Genomic DNA, 17,144 nt, shown 5'->3' with positions numbered 1-17,144 from the left:
AAATCAGTTAGTTGAAAATGTTTAGTTTAGTTTATTTGGTGAAGTCAAATCAGCAGTCAATAAAATACAAACTAAAATTAAAGATGCAGATTGAAGCCAAGGCTTATATTAACTACTCTTTTAACATGAATTTCTTTCTTCTGTTTTTTGATGATTAAAGTTTCTAAACTAACATTAAATCTTTTCATTTAGATTCTAAAAACACTCACATATCATCATGAAACGAATAATGGCTGAAAAACTGAAAAGCTCACAAACTTCTTCCTATTTTAACCAGAAACGTTAGTGATTTTCCTCTTAAATAGAGAAAAGACAGCAACGGAAAGTTTAAAATCTGAAGTGCAAACAATGCACATTTTCAATAAGTAGATATTTTTAAGAACCTCTGAACATTTTTTGTGGACTTTAAAATAGTTTCGGACACTAAAATTAAGATAAAAATTGTCTAAATAATTAAAACGACATTATTCATCATTTTTCCACATTTTGAAATTTAAAGCTTTGTTAAGGACATCTCAGAGGTGAAATTACAGCTAAATCAAAATGACCGAATTTATAACAAAATTAATGATTTAATAATCATTTTCCAAGTCGGTGAATCATTTATTCAAATACTTAAATACAAAATTTTGTCGATCCATTAGAACAAATATCTCGGCAATTCCTAAAACAAATTATCCTTGACATTATCCTTATTTTAAATTATTACTCAAATACATTTTTAGCAATTTTAGAATGATAAAACTGATTAACACTAGAATGATTAACTCTTTATCACATATCTATTTTACCTCCTGTGCTGATGTTTAATTGCTAGTTTGCGGGAAGGAGACAAAAGACTTTTGTCATTACACTGACTCACAAATTCTTTTTGTATGAAAAGCCCAAATCCTCTTGACGGCTCCACAAAGACTCTTTTCACAGCAATGACACAGATCTTTCCCCAATATACCTTTTCTGGGAAGGGGAGCCGTTCATCTTTATGGATTTTGCTCGTATTTGTTCTGGGAGCACATTGCCAGGATTCTTTTTTTTTTGGTGTGTGTGTGGGGGGGGGGGGTTGTAATTGATTAAATAGTTGAAATTAAAATGATGGCATTTTCCTTTTCTAGAAATACTAGTTTACATTAAAAAATACTAAGGTGATTTTTAGGATCATTTTATGAGTGAAATTATTTTAAAAATGTAGCTTCAGTAGCATTTTGTTGTAGCTTTTTGATACTATTTAGATCAAATAAGTGTACAGCTCAAAAAATTTTCACCATAAAGATGAATACTGCAAAATTAAACATAGGCAACAGATATATTTTCTGAATGTTTGAGTTGAACTCTAATTAAAATAGACAGGTGATAATACAGTGTTCACTTGCAATTTAGAATTATTCAGCTCAAAATAAATACGTTTTAACTTTTATAAACATTTGAATTAAGAAATCTGAAGGGGAAAAAAACGAATACATAAAATAATACTACTTTAGGGACCTTCATTTGTAAAGTTAACTTTTTTGTTATATTAGGAACTTTTTCTTTTTTTAAACTAAGAATAAGAAATAGATAGACATATGATTTTTAGTTACATTTAAATGTAAATTATCTAGAGGATTTTGACATCTTCTCTGTATTGTTTTTAAATGTTTTTCATGCAGCAAATTTATACTTGTTGATTTAGAACATTCCCAAAACAAACTCTGAATAGTTTATCGTGCTTGCTTGGCCTGAGATATGGAATCTAAATAAACATGTTTGCTGTTTTACATAAAACAACACCACATCAACAGACAAAGACACTATAAAAGGAGGAGACGAAAACAATTATCGAAGAAAAGAACATTTTATATATAAAAGTCAAGCAAAACAAATTGATTTTGTTTTCTTTCAAAAAGAAGGCCTCAGCCTCCAAAGCATCCCGCTAATTAAAAAAAAAAGGAGTGGGATGGGGCTGGAAATACATGATCTGACCTAATATGGTCAACAGAACCAGCACAGTGCTGATGACATCCTATGCAGGGTGCAACCCAGTGGACAGGAAATCTGAGAGACATGGGAGGTCGCCTAATAAGGTTGTAGAGGGGGGAGCAAATGGACGCGGCATCTGATTGGTTTGTCGTTTGAATTTCAGCCTCCAATCAAGACGCTTCCTCCTTCCACAAGCCTGTCATTTGAATTTGAGCCTGTCCCCTTGTGTGTGTGTTTGTGTGTGCGTGTGTATGTGTATACATGTTTGTGTGTTTGTGAGAGAGCACGAAAGAGCAAGAACTGTTCAGCTGGTGGACAAGGAGGGACGGCGTCTGGCTCGGAAACACCTGACAAGCGCTGGTGTCGCGGCGTCGGCTAACCCTGCGGAACCGATCTGTGTTGCGGTGACACCATGTGCGCCCCATTTGTTTCCTGACACATGCGTGCGTGGTTGGCACTCAGTGTGGGACTTTTGGCTCATACCAAGAGCATGAATGTGTTACACCAGCATGTCCGCGTGGACGTGATGGGAGGGTGTGTGAGCATGTGTGTATGACTTTGTCACTTTGTGATTTACTAGGGAGGAATTGTGCTTTCCTCTCTCTCTCGCTCTCTTCCAGAGCTGTCAAAATTAAGTGATTCATCGACAAGTAATCGATTATCAAATTAATCGACAACTATTTTAATAATCGAGTAATCGCTTGGAGCCATTTTTTTTTTAAAACTCATATACTCGCAGCCATTTTCACTGAAGCAACCCCCTTCGCTCCTGGCTGTTTTTGACTGATTTTGCAAGGCCCACAGAATATTGTGTTCCGGATGTCATTATTTTACACACCACCTAAAGTTACGGTTTGTTTAAAAAATAAAATATAATCATAGACCGACAGGCTCATACAGGCAAAGTGTTGCTGGGTTCCATTTGCATTTGTATTATTTTTTGGAAGAATATAATTACAGTTGAGCCCCATAATTGAGAGCTGGCCCACAAATAGCAAAACTCTGCGTATAATTGACGCCAATTGTTTTTAAGTTATATACCATGATTTTACAGATACGGCCCGCTTGGTAATATATTTTCCTCCATGTGGCCTTTGAGCTATTATGAGTTTGACACCCCTTGATTAGAGGATTTCTCGTCTTTCATCAGAAAAAAAAAAGTAATTTGTATTTGTTTCCGTTTTGCAGCAATTAGCATTAGAATATAGCTAAGTTTCATCATTATTCACAAACCTGTTGAAAACACTGGCAACAAGTTGCAACATGGCCCTGGTTGGTCTCTTATACTCAGCTGCCATCTGCTGGCCTTTTTTTTTGTAATAACGACCATTGCTTTCAGCGACCTCTTCAGGTCAGAAGCTGCATCAAAGCCTTCTGTATACTCTAGCATAGAAAAACATTTAAAAAACAACAACATATAAATACTTTTTGGGGAGATGAGGACAAAGTATTAAAAAGTGTATTTATACATTTTTGGGTTTGAATGAGTAATTCTTTTTTTTTCTTTCAAAATCAGCATATAAACAGTAATTTTTGACAGATTTCTGTAGTCCTTCCTGAAAGACGACAGATTATCTACTGTGAAAAAATACGACATTTGCAAACATCTGTTTTTACTTTAGAAAACAATGGCCGAACCGATAACATCAACACTTCAGTACAACATCAATCCCCGCTTTTTTCAATCACTATAAAAATATGAAGTACGGAATAAACATCAATCACTGGTTAATAAACTGTTATCAGAGGAAAAAAATGCTTTTGAAATACATGTTAATGCAAAATTAAAATGAATCTGATTAGTCGATTAATCGATTGAATAATCTATAGATAAATCGATTCAAAAAATATTTGATAGTGACAGCACTACTCCCTGAATCGGAGCGTCGTCTCTCTCTCTATCTTTTGATGGCTGGGGTTCAGACATCCAGACTCTGTGGTTGGTGGTTTTTCAGAAAATCACCATCTTAGCCAGGCGGTTTGCCAAAGCCTGCCGAAAATCCCCCCACCCACACCCTGACACCCCATCACCAGCGGCCTACGGGTTCGCACTCACATCTGGCGAGAGCTCGTCAAGAGTGCAGTGTCATTAAAATGATGGAGGTTTTGGTTCAAGCTCGGAATAAGATGATGCGCTCAGCAAAATGGCGCAGACAACAAACAGAGGAGACGCAGCTTTTGATAAAACCGTCATTTAGCAATTAATCATGATATCACATAATTTACGACATCATTTTCTCTATTCTTTGCTACGAGGCGATATTAACTTTTAACGATATGGGGAGAAGCAAGTCCCATATTAAATTTGTGCGGACGCAGGAGGGGGAACATTACTTTTAATACCATTTGAACATCTGTGTTGCCAAGTGACGACGGTTGATAAAAACAAAATCCCCAGGGAGGAATCGGAGGTTTATGAACCTGAAACCGTAAAGAATTAACAAGGAAAAGGTTTCTTTATTCAAAAATGTGGCAGCTTTTCATCATGAGGCACAAGATTCAAAATGTGATGTTTTTCTTTTGAATTACATTCCAGAGCGTGTTTCCTGTAGATTAGCCACTCTTCATGGTTACGTCATAAAAAATATTTTTGGTGGAGCTGATTCAGTAGAAAGGTAACCAGTAAGAAGACACTGGAATCCATGTGGAAAACGTAAGTGTCAGACAAGGAAAAATCTATGCATAGCATATACACAAGTCAACACCCACACACATTTTCCTCGCCCTCTCTGTGCTTTTTTTTTTTCTCAATGAAAGTCTTTCACGCAGACGACACACGTCTCGGCGGCAGTTGCGTGCCCGTGACACGAAGACGACAAAAGTTCATCTCATTAACTCCCGACCAGCCCGCGCCCGCTCTGGCACAGGAAGTGGCATGATTAAGCACTCCTGACGCAATCTAATTGTCTGTTCCGTTTCAAAAAAAGAAAAGAAAAAAAAGAAAATGAGAAGACCTATCACTCCCTCGCACAAAAAAAATGTACCCCTGAGTCCACGTTGACAAATTCTTTAACAAGCTGTGGTTAAAAGGAAGCTGGTTTTACTCTGAGTCACCCCCCTCCTTTCAAACGGTTTACTGGAAATAAAGAGGGAGGAGGAGGGAGGGGGCACTTTCAGAGAAGTCACGTGACCGTGCTGGGCAAACCACAGCACAGTGAGCCTTTGAGTGCAGTGGGCCGGGGCGGGGGGAGGACGGGGAGGGGGAGGGGGGCGCGCAGGCATACGCCCAGCGCAGATGGCCCTCATTTGAGTTACAGGAGATACAATCCTGGGAGTTGGCAATCAAGATTTCACAGCCTGTTAACCCTTTCATAACCGCACTTCAAAAAACATCTCAGGGAATACAGGAAATGACTTTAGAATCGAGTATTCCTCTTTCATATTCCTGTCTCTGTTCTCAGGGGTTCTTTTGCTACAGCCATTGATATAAAGCGGCTGGAGCTTTCTACAAACGGCATGACTTCACTACTCTTAAATAGCCGTCGAGAAAAAATAAACGAGACCACTTGGCAGGAAGTTGGCACATGTATGCTAACAGAAATACCACAGGGGCTAAGTCAAGATGCTGCCACCTAAAAAAAACACTCAGGCATTAACAGAAAGGCAACATCGGCAAGCAGTTCTGGGGAATGTGTGTGACGTAAGGTAAGGATGCTAATACACAAATACGTCCCACTACTCTTAATCCAGTCTGAGATAAAAATCCAAATCCACATTGGATGAATGTTTCTGTTCTCCTTTAAACGTAGCGGAAAAAGGTAACGGTGGTCCGGGATGTCCGTGGAAAAGATGGAAACATCCGAGTAATGTAACTCATCCAGATGCTGTCCAATCACACGAGGAGAACACTTAAGATCGGGGCACGGGGCTGCCACGCATCATCAGAGAGCGAGTAATGCACAGTGGGAGATGAACAGAGTGCGTGAGAAAGAATAGGCGCAAAGGAAGAGTAGGACCCAAAAAAAAGAAAGAAAGAATGAACGAGAGCAAGAGGGAGAGCGAGAGCGAGACAACGGGTGTGTTTTAAGACGGCAGCGTGCGACGTCACTTCAAATCTGCTCTCGCTTGGATGGCTAACGCGCGGAAGATGCTGTTCTCGCGTCACGGCGCGGGAGCGCTACCGTGTTGAAAGTCACGGCGACAAAAAAAATGACAAAAAAAATCTTCCACACTTGGTGTCTTATTACTGTATGATGTATGTTTGTCATCGTTCGTATTAATGAAGCACAACTTTATTAGCGAAGCACGCAGCATATCTGTGGTATGAAAGCCATATTTTTTGGAGTGAACTTGTTTTGGAGCACATTTCTGTGGCACAATGACACTCATTTTCTTACCATTACATTATAAACATAAGCCTATTTTTAGATACTGAACTAAAACTCTGTCGGAAGGAGTGCTTGTCTATATATTAGGGGTGTCAGGCGATTAAAATGTAATCGCATGACTTCAATAGTTAACTCGGGATTAATCGCAAATTTTATATATGTTCTAAATGTTCAATAAAATGTACAATTCATTTTTGTCAAATTTTTCATACTGTTGTTAAACTAACAGAAATATGGCTGCATATTTTAGTCACTGATAGTAATTTCACAAAAATTCATAAAATTTAGTTAAATTTAAAAACATGTACTGTACTGTAAAAAAAAAAAAAACTGCGTGATATTGATGTGTGTTGAGGTCATTTTTCTGCCACTAGATGGCATAATTGCATTTGTAAGACGTTGGTGACAGCTCAGTGCATTTTTTTTCCATATTAAGAGCTAGCTAATCTTTAACATAAAGTAACTTGTGAAATTCTGAACTTTTTTAAAATTGCAAAATTTGACCCCAGTCTCCACAAATATATGCATTATTATTAAATTTATTACTGCAAATTTTTGACGTGGACACGACTGCTGCTTTGTGAGTGGAATTCCCCCAGTACATTTTTTTCAAGTAAGGGGCGGTCATTAATCGCGCGTTAAAAAATGTGGTGGCGTTAAAGGAACTTTAAATTTAAATTAACTCAAAATTAACGCACAAATTTTTGACACCCCTAATAAAAAATATATATTGGCTGATATGGCAGTCAATCTAAGTTATTATGTATGTACCTTTCCGTGGGTTGATATGCTGCATCAACGGCCAGTTCACATTCATAGGGCCCTATTTTTGTAACAGGCGCAAGTCTAGTTTCAAGTTTCTTTTGGAATTTTCGTAGACTTTGCGCCGGTAGAATTGGGATGTAACAAACCCAAGCACGCTGAGCTTGACATTGCAGAAAGAGAAACAGGGTAGCTGGGGTCCGTGCATGATGACATCGACAGATAACTTTCATGGCCTCGCCTTGCGGATGATGTGATGCGGGCAGTTTGAAACCAACTTGCACTCCATTTGTGTGCAGCATAACAGCTAATTTTAGCTTCACCATGTTTACTTTGATCTCTGGGCTCCACTAATTGACCCAGGTCTACAGATTTCAGAACCCTACTGGGTTTATATTCAATCAGGACCCCAAACCATTCAGTGATGTATAGACTAGTAGCAGAATTATGAAATCGATTCTACCGCTGATCTGATGTAAAGTCTTTAGGATTGGACAGCTAACGACAAATCAAGGCTCATCTGTATTCTGACTTCCCCTTTAAATTAGTTGTTATTTTAGTTATCTGGTCCGTGCTTTACATTGATTTTCCTTTTAGGTTTTCATACTCTTATTAACAAAAGTGGAAAAAGTGGAAAACTAATAAAAACAGTTACAATGAATTTTTGACGTCTATAGCCGTCAATGGCAGTGAATGAGTTAAGTATCGTGCCGCTGGTGGCACTTTTGTGCTCCAATGGCGCACATCATCAGCTTCCCATAAACATACACAACCACAAGATTTACCCTCGGCTGGTTGAGGATGTACAGACCTTGCCTCCATCTTGAAGCGGGAATCCCTGGCCAACTCTTCCATTCACTTGTATTGAGTAAATACAATAAATGCCAGCGCCAATAAATGAATCATAACTCATCCAGTTTTTTTTTTAGCAATTTTAACATGGATTAGTTTGTAAGAAAGATCAGACATGCAGCTATGATACCAGACAGGTGGGTCATTTTATAATCAACTTTTATATCAAATTAAGACCAAATGCTTTTTCATTGTATAAAAGAGAGCTCAGAAAAAAATAGCAAAAATGAACTTGCCTTTTTTTTTTTTAAAGGGGAAGCCAATATTAAACATTTCTTGACAAAAATATGTTACATGTGACCTCGCTAGTCTAAACATGACATTCTGATTAATATTACATTTGTGGAATATGAGTTTTGAAGCAAAATGCAGCTGTTTCAATCCATCTCAGGGGGCGGCCATTTTGCCACTTGCTGTCGACTGAAGATGACATCACAGTTGCTCAGGGTTCAGGCAACGACCAATCACAGCTCACCTGTTTTCTGAAGCTGAAGCTGTGATTGGTTGTTACCTGAGACCTGAGCAACTGTGATGTAATTTTCACATGACAGCAAGTGGCAAAATGTCCGCCTTCTGATATTGATAAAAACAGCTGGATTTTCCTGCTTAATTTATATTCCACAAATGCAGTATTAACCAGAATACCGTATTTAGACTATACTGCATATAAAATCTTGCTGGAAATTTTTTTTGGACTTCACCTTTAAAAAAAAAAAAAGGTCTTTAACATAAAAGGTCAAAACGCAAATACAGGTTAATCTGTTCTTTTGGGTTCATATTTTTTACATGGACGACTGGTTAGTTTTAGGAATTAGAACCGGGGACTTGTATGACTGGGGGAGACTTTCCAGGCAGCATATTTTTCAGATCGTTCAGTTGTCAAGGAAAACATGTTGGTGGTGAAGCACTTCACTTTTGAACATTTTTCTGAATCAACCTCAAAGGACTTTTTTAAAGTTTGTAAAAGTATGATACAGTTTAAATATGAATTATAAATTAGATGTCGTGAAGACAGTCAAGTTTAATATTTTTTCTTCCACTGCCATTTACTGTGCCTGAGTGACAGTTGGGTCAATCAAGCATAAAAGTCACCACCCTCACCCCAGTCATATTTCCGGTGCATTTTTCCCCTATTGCAAAACACAAGTGGCATTTCAAAATGGACACAAACGGCGGGAGATAAAATTCCAGAGCATAATTTATTTATTTTTTTGCTCTCTTAGTCATGGAGTTGTGAAAGCACACACCAGTGACGCACTTAAGGTGTGGTTTGGGACATAAGTTTGTGCGCAAACAGGCTTGCTTAAGATGAATGTGTGGTTGCTTACAAAATAATGGAATTAAAAAGGAGACAGGTGGAATGAAAATAAAGAGAAGTTGAGAAGGAGGATGGAATATTGAGAACTTAATGATAGTGATGATGATGAGGGGATGAAAGGCCACGATGTCACCTATACCAGCTGCTTTATGCCTTGAATAAGTCAGAATGGAGTCATTGCCTTTCGGGGTTATAAATTAAGGAGGAAGCTTTTGTAGAAATGAATGCTCAGCTGTTCATGCTTAAGTTAATGCTCTGTGACATCATGTGCAGACAACACAGGCCTCTGCTCACCATATCAATAAATCTGAATTCAAAAGGATTTGCTATAGTTTTGAAAAGGCAGATGTTACTTAACTACTGAGCAGGAGGTTTGTGAGACTTATTGTTTTGTCAATACGTGACTTCATTGTTTATTTGCAAATTGTAACAATTACGCATTTGTCTTATTACAGCTATGAGATGCGATCTTAAAGGGTGTGAAAATGAGTCATGTTTTCAAAGGCAGAATTGTGAGATTACGGTCCATAATAAAAATAAACAGAATGGATTTGCACGAGCAAAAGTTCCACAGATTTTAACGGGTTCTTTTTAGGGGTGTCAAAATGAGTGCATTAATTGTCAGTTAATTTAAAATTCCTGTAACGCCACTAATTTGTTTTAACGCGCGATTAATGACCGCTCCTTACTTGGAAAACCTGTAGGGGAATTTACAGTCACAACGCCACGTCAAAAATTTAGCAGCAATAAATTTAATAATAATACATATATTTGTGGAGACTGGCGTCACATTGTATTTTACAATCTTCCAAACGTGCAAAGTTACTTCATGCTAAAGATTAGCTAGCTCTTAACTCATTCACTGCCATTGAGGGCTATAGACGGCAAAAAATCATTTAAAGTATTTCACTTTTGCTAACAAAAATTTTAAAAATTATTGTAAATTTAGAACAGATATAAAATTTGTGATTAATCGTTAGTTAGCTAGTGAAGTCCTGTGATTAATTACAATTTTAAAAAACTTATTAAAATATATCTAATGTTTAATTGTAATTAATCGCATGATAATTTTCTATCTCTTATAAATGTACAATTAAAAAAAATCAAGGTTTTGATAAAAAAATGTAATGAAATGAAAAAAATGTTAAACTAATAGAAATAGTTCCCATAAAGTTTTGACGTTTATAGTCGTCAATGGCAGTGAATGAGTTAATATGAAAAAAATAATTGCACTAAGCTGTCACCAACGTCTTACAAATGCAATTATGCCATCTAGTGGCAGAAAAACGACCTCAACATAAATCAATATCACACTCGTTTTTTACAGTACAGTACATATTTTCAAATCTAACTCAATTTTATGAATCATTATTGTTTTAGTGACTACAAAATGCAGCCATATTTCTATTAGTTTAACATTCCCCCCACCCCCATTTTATGTTAACAAGAGTACGAAAACTTTTTATTGCGATTAATTCCGATTAGAAATTTTAATCGCCTGACACCCCTAGTGATTAAGCATATATAAATCATAAAGTCAGAGTAGAACAACCAAACGTCACCTCCAAACATGTTCAATCTGCCTTGCACATGTGGAATGCGGCATCCCTGGTTTTATAGCTTTAGAGTTCAAGTTTAAGAAGTGCTAACAAGCCGAGTTGGGTGTGAAGGAAGCGAGATACTGATACCGTATGTGACAGTCAAAAGGCACTTGTAGCTATAAAAATGATGGAGCCGGAGTGATTTAGGGGAGGCTTCGTATGAGGCGAAAAAGAGGAAGTGATTTGAGGGGGATAAATCCTCAGAGCTTTGTTGGTTTTCAGCGCCGAGACACGAAGACGGTGAAGAGGAGGGGGGTCAAGGGTGGCAAGGTGAGGGCAAGGGCCTCAATTAACACAATGAAAACAGCTGCCAAAAAATTCTGTGGTTCTTAAAGGCTTGCTTACAGCTTATTACTTTAATGTTTCCAGCTGTAGAATGAGGATGAGAGGAGACAGACAGAAATGGGGAAAAAAATGGAGGTTGCGGCCCCTACCAGAAGAATCCATCACAATAAAATAATTTGCATCTAGCTGGATAATTTGGGGTTAGCAAGCAACCATGGCAGCAATAAGGCAAAACAATCCCTTTCAGTTGGTGTTGCTACCCAGAACCCGCCGTTGCTTAATCTTGACACCCTTTTCTCTTGCTAAAACTAGTCTTTGATGAAATCTGCCATTTGTTTTCGTTATAAAGGACGCGGCAGCTGCTCTATTCAACAGCTTGTGCCTCTGCACGCGTTTGTGTGGGGTGCAGTGAAATATGTCCATCTGCACGGCAGTGACGTTTGAAGTGGGCCACTTATGAAGAAGGGGGAAAAGCGGGAGCTGAAGTAGTGGGGAGGGGTCGTTGTTGGGTGTTGTTGGTTCCACAGGTGTCTAGAACTGTACAGCTGACAAGCAGACCAAATGTCAGGGTGACCCGGTGAGTGTTTGACCAACACTTTCGAGTGTGAGGTAGTTTGATAATGATGAACACACTCGGTGCTGCAAATCAAACATAAACAGACATTTATGTGCAGGATCGGTGTTGTCTGCACACCGGAAACATGAGATCTAGATTTACTGTATTTGGGTGACTCAAAAAGCTGCTTCGTTTTAACAAGCGCCTTGAAGGAAAGTTTTTTCTTTTACTTTTAAATGTATATAAAACGTTAAGAATTAGTTGAGAGATTAAAATGTTAATGTTTCACAACAGAATAGCGATAACAGACAATTAGAAAGCTACCAGTAGTAGACTAAACAGCTTAGAAACAGAAATCCACATGTAAGGAGTTACATCAACCCTTTCTGCTCAAAAGTCGAGTGACCATGTGATCACTCTTTTAGTCTGATATTTTCTGAATTTACAGCACAATGTGGAAATAAATAAATATTGTTGTTAGGGGTGTGCCAACAAAATCGGTTCTAATAAGAATCGCGATTTTCATTAAATACAATTCAGAATCGATTTTAAATGTACTAAAATCGATTTTATCTCAATTATTTTATACTGTCTTGCCTTTGTCTGTGTGTGCCTTTATTTGGAGCGCTGTTTATGTTGTACCTGGTTTGGCCACTGAGGGGCAGTGTGGTTCCACGTGGTCTAATACACTGTTAAGTTGTAGCCACATTAGACTAGAAGGAAAAAGTCACGATCAAGTTATTACAATAAAAGTAGTTTTTTTGCAGCGTGGAGCCGTTCTTTTGAGTGATAAAAGTGCCGTGAGTAGCGCGCTAATTAGCATTAGCGAGTCAGACTGGAGTAGATCATTACAATTCCTTGCACATCTATAGATTGAAGCAAAAATCATTGTCAATCAAATTATTTTGAATCAAAAATCGTTCTTAATCAAAAAGTGATTCTGAATCGAATCGCAGAGCCAAAAATCGGAATCGAATCGAATCGGGAGACATTTATAGATTCCCACCCCTAATTGTTGTTTGATACACTGAAATGCTTGTGTTCTCAATTTAAAAAAAAACAACAAGTTTGACAATTTTTAAACGGTCTAATTTTATTTAATAGTCACTATTTTTGCCCATGACTTGATAGTTTAAAAACAAGTTATCAAACTGAAGGTCTGGGGGCCAGATCTGGCCCGCCACATCATTTTATGTGGCCTAGGAAAGCGAATCAAGCGATACAGTGTTCCTCCCTTTTTTTGCGGGTGATACATTCCACGCCCACCCACAAAGTAGAGGTCATTAAAAAAAATAATGTTTAAATCATAATGTTAAATATGCTTCTTTGTCATTCATAAAGGTTTACTAATTGTTGGGCTGGATAATTATTAATTTTACATATGTTTAAATGAAAAGTATTATCGCTTATCGGTTTCCGTCGACGTACTTCCTGTTTGCAAGCAAAACAATATGTCCGCCTTCACGGAGCACTCTGGAAATACAATCCACTGCCATCCACATTGAATTATCAAGCAGGAATGCCATACATTTTGTTTTATTTGACTTTATGCATGTAAGTGTGAATATGAATGCTTATTTTCATAAACATGTTGTTATAAATAGTTTGATGCACTTCCGTTTGCAATGGTGCTACAGTGTATGTAGCGATTGACTTCTTATATAACGGGCACAAATAAAAATGAGAGTTGTTACCAAGCCACTTATGACAGTAACTTATATGAGATAACATGAGCAGATAATTCAACATTTATATAGTTTCACAGCCCTCCAAGGATAACCACAACTACAATGTGACCCGCGACAAAAATGACTTTGACACCCCTAGTTTAAAAGAACATTGCGCTTACTGTGAAACGTGAAAGAGCCTAGATTATGTTTGCTGCACAGGGTGTCTTGAATATACTGTATGTCTACCATCTATGTATTCCGAGGAAAGATGTTCTGACGGTGGCAGAAGGCTTGGTCTTAGGTCATGGGTCTTTCAACAAGATAATGACCGATAACACAGCGCTAAAACACTCGGAAATGGCTAAGAACAAAACGTTGGGCTTTTATTCCGAAGAATCAAGGATCTGAGTATGTAGTCTGGCTTGCGAGTTATTTACAGTAAGATTCATGTTCATGTTCATTCAAATGACTGCAGACTGTAGATACTAGTACTAGTACTAGTACTCGCAGCAGCTGCAATGTTGGTTAAAGGTGTGAAACCACCAGGACTGCTTGGGGGAAAACTCTTAGTCCCTATTGGGGTTTTTCTTGCTAATTAGTTATCAAATCAGTGTATGTGTTTGCACATGAATGCAAATTTAAGTCATTTCAAGTAGGAAAATGGCAACTTGTATCAATTTGCAAATATAATACAAATAATTAAGAATGACAAATATTGTAATGTATATTTGTTTTCTCCTACCGGGATTTAAATTGCATTTTAGCTGAGAAACAATCTTCTTGCAGCCTAATGACGCTTACATTATTTGCTATTTGAAAACTAAAACGTTTGCGCGTAAGGTTAGTGCAGTCCTGTGATCACTTTTTTTTTTTTTTGAAAATGTTAACTATAACTGGCAAGAGGTACTCACCCGCATAAAGACTTCCAGACTGACTTTGGATGAGATCACACACAGATACCATGATGCGATGCCGGATCGTCTTCCTCTGCCCTCGTGCTCAAACTTCAGCGTTGCCTGGCAGCAGCAGCTTGGGAGAATCCAAAGCTCGCCGGTCTTTCAGAGGCTGTGTGTAGAGGCCGAGATGAAGGGGAAACGGTTCAAAGAAAAAAACATTTCAGGAGTGAATCCACTTCTGGAAATAGTTTTGAGTCAGAGAAAGACCCTCTATCAAATTCAAAGTGACAGTGAGTCAAAATGTGACAAATAAGTCCTGTTTGAATAGATTAACAAAAGGCAACAAAACCACAAAGACAGAATAGAAAAAGGCAGTTTGATAGCCTCAGACTAACTACCGTGACACAGCTGGGTATAAACAAGCGGGCCCGTAAGTACAGGAACGGGGATATTAATAATCAAGATGAGTAATAATACCCTTGAAAAACAAAGAAATTAGCACAATCTGAAGTACTTTTCAACAGCACGTTAACTCATTCACTGCCATTGACGGATATAGACGTCCAAAAATCATTTGAACTATTTCTATTAGTTTAACATTTTTCCCCACTTTTGTTAACAAGAGTATAAAAACCTAGAAAAAAAATTATTGTACATTTAGAACATATCAAATTTGTGATTAATCGTGAGTTAACTATTGAAGTCATGCGATTAATTACAATTAAAAAATGTAATCGCCTGACACCCCTTATTTTTGATAATCTTTTTTTTAAACATGTTATATATATGTAAGTTATATATATATATATATATATATATATATATATATATGTTTTTATTCTGCACACCTTTTTGCCGTGTAACAACTCCCACATAATACAAATTTCAACTTGCTATATATTAGGGGTGGGAATCTTTGAATGTCTTACGATTTGATTCAGATTTTTTGGTGTGCGATTCGATTCAGAATCGATTTTTGCTTTGAAAGGATTTTTGATTCAAAATGATTTGATTGACAATGATTTTTGCTTCAATTTATAGATGTTCAAGGAATCGTAATGATCTACTACAGTCTGACTCGCTAATGCTAATTAGTGCGCTCCTCGCGGCACTTTTATCACTCAAAAGAACGGCTCCACACTGCAAAAAAAACAACTTTTATTGGAATGACTTGATCGTGACTTTTTCCTTCTACTCTCTAATGTGGCTACAACTTAACAGTGTATCAGACCAGGTGGAACCACACTGCCCCTAAGTGGCCAAATCTGGTACAACATGAACAGTGCTCCCATTAAAAGCACACACAAACAAAGGTAAGACAGTATAAAATAATTTAAATATAATCGATTTTGGTACATTTAAAATCAATTCTGAATCATACTAATAATAATCGGGATTCTTATGAGAATCGATTTTTTTGGGCACACCCCTAGTATATATGGTCGAACAATTTAACATTAAATATCAACTTTTCCCCATTCATTTTCAATGGCAAAGACATTTTTCTAAGTCCCACTTTCCACTCCCACTTCCATACATACAACTTCTCACCATTACCACCTGTCTAAGACTGCTCAGATGTGCAATTGGTAAAGTGCATTGTCCAGTAACCAGGAGGTTGCGGGTTCAAATCCCACCTTGTGCTGTACATTGCAAATATATCCATGGCCGTTATGCTAAGTGATATACCGTAAATGTATACCAACTGACTATCAGATTACTATTTCACTGAAATGATAAAATGCATGTAACCTTTCAACATCAGATGACACTTTTTGAAATAAATACGCTTTTAGCCATGACATCGAACGAGTCAAGTTACCTCAATGGTTAGAGCAATTACCTTCCCCCACAGAGTATCTGGGTTCAAACTCCGTTTGGACCACATTTTAGCAATGTATCTTTCAATGGACACGCACATGGATTCAAATCTTAGCATTCAGCTAATAGCTTGCTTTTCAGCATTCCTACGCAATTTTTGCAGAAATTGCACTTTGTCTAGTATTGTATTTTAATCATGTAGATACAGTTGTGTGTAAGAAAATTTTGGAAGGAGGAGTGGGATGGCTTTCTTACATAGTTTGTTGAGTTGCCAGCTTTGTGATCTTGACCTGATAAAACCCAACAACTTATTCCAATGCTGCTCACACACATTTAAGTCAAAGAACCACAAAGGGGTTTCTTTCCAACACATGATTTGTAACAGTGTCTTATCATCTAATTGATTTTACACATTTAAACATATAAACATTATTCAAATTGCTAACGTTTTGCTAAAAAAGTTGTATGAAAAAATGGTAGCATGTGATCAACATTATTAATAAGTGCACCACTTAGTATAATGTGGTCTGATGGTTGTCAGTAAGCGATTATTCACAATACCAGCAACATTATGACAATATTGATTGACAGTATCATGCAAAATTATTAAACTGCTCAGACTCCAATTAGGAATTAAAAGCCATGTGGCTTCGCAGGTCCTCTCCATACTGTACACCCATTTGAATGGACTTGGATGATTGACAGATATAATCAAACAGGTTAGTAACAGTTGAATGGGCCACAAAGGAGGCCAGTGTAACGCTGTGTGCTCCGTTTGTTTAAGCACATGCACACATGCGTCTGTAGAAAGGGTGCTTGTGACGCACTTGGGCCGTTTGCTATTACGCAACAGAGCACCAAAGCAATCTGGCTAAACTGGGGTGGAGAGACAAGTCCCGGACTTAGATTAGGCAAGGCAGGACAAGACTTGACAGATGTGGGAGGGCAGAGCAATGGCGTGCGAGCAAGACACGGACAGTGAACTCATTTTGATGACACCGATTTGTTGCTGGATTCACATTTAAAAAGAGACTCGTACCTACATTCGTTTAAAGTTGAAGTCAACAATAAAATGCTCATGACAATAATGTGTTCTATG

The 17,144-nt window shown here is 37.6% G+C and overlaps 1 long non-coding RNA gene across 1 annotated transcript in view; it reads right to left on the bottom strand.

Moving 5' to 3' along the window:
* LOC144036059 (uncharacterized) overlaps nt 1-17,144 on the bottom strand; it is a 72,811-nt gene that overhangs the window by 45,801 nt on the left and 9,866 nt on the right. The window contains exon 2 of the long non-coding RNA XR_013288565.1: nt 14,240-14,393. This is a non-coding gene — a long non-coding RNA (uncharacterized LOC144036059). The remainder of the gene's footprint in view (nt 1-14,239; nt 14,394-17,144) is intronic.

Source organism: Vanacampus margaritifer, chromosome 16 (assembly GCF_051991255.1).
Source record: "Vanacampus margaritifer isolate UIUO_Vmar chromosome 16, RoL_Vmar_1.0, whole genome shotgun sequence".
Classification (NCBI taxonomy): domain Eukaryota; kingdom Metazoa; phylum Chordata; class Actinopteri; order Syngnathiformes; family Syngnathidae; genus Vanacampus; species Vanacampus margaritifer.
This window is presented reverse-complemented; position numbering and strand designations above follow the sequence as displayed.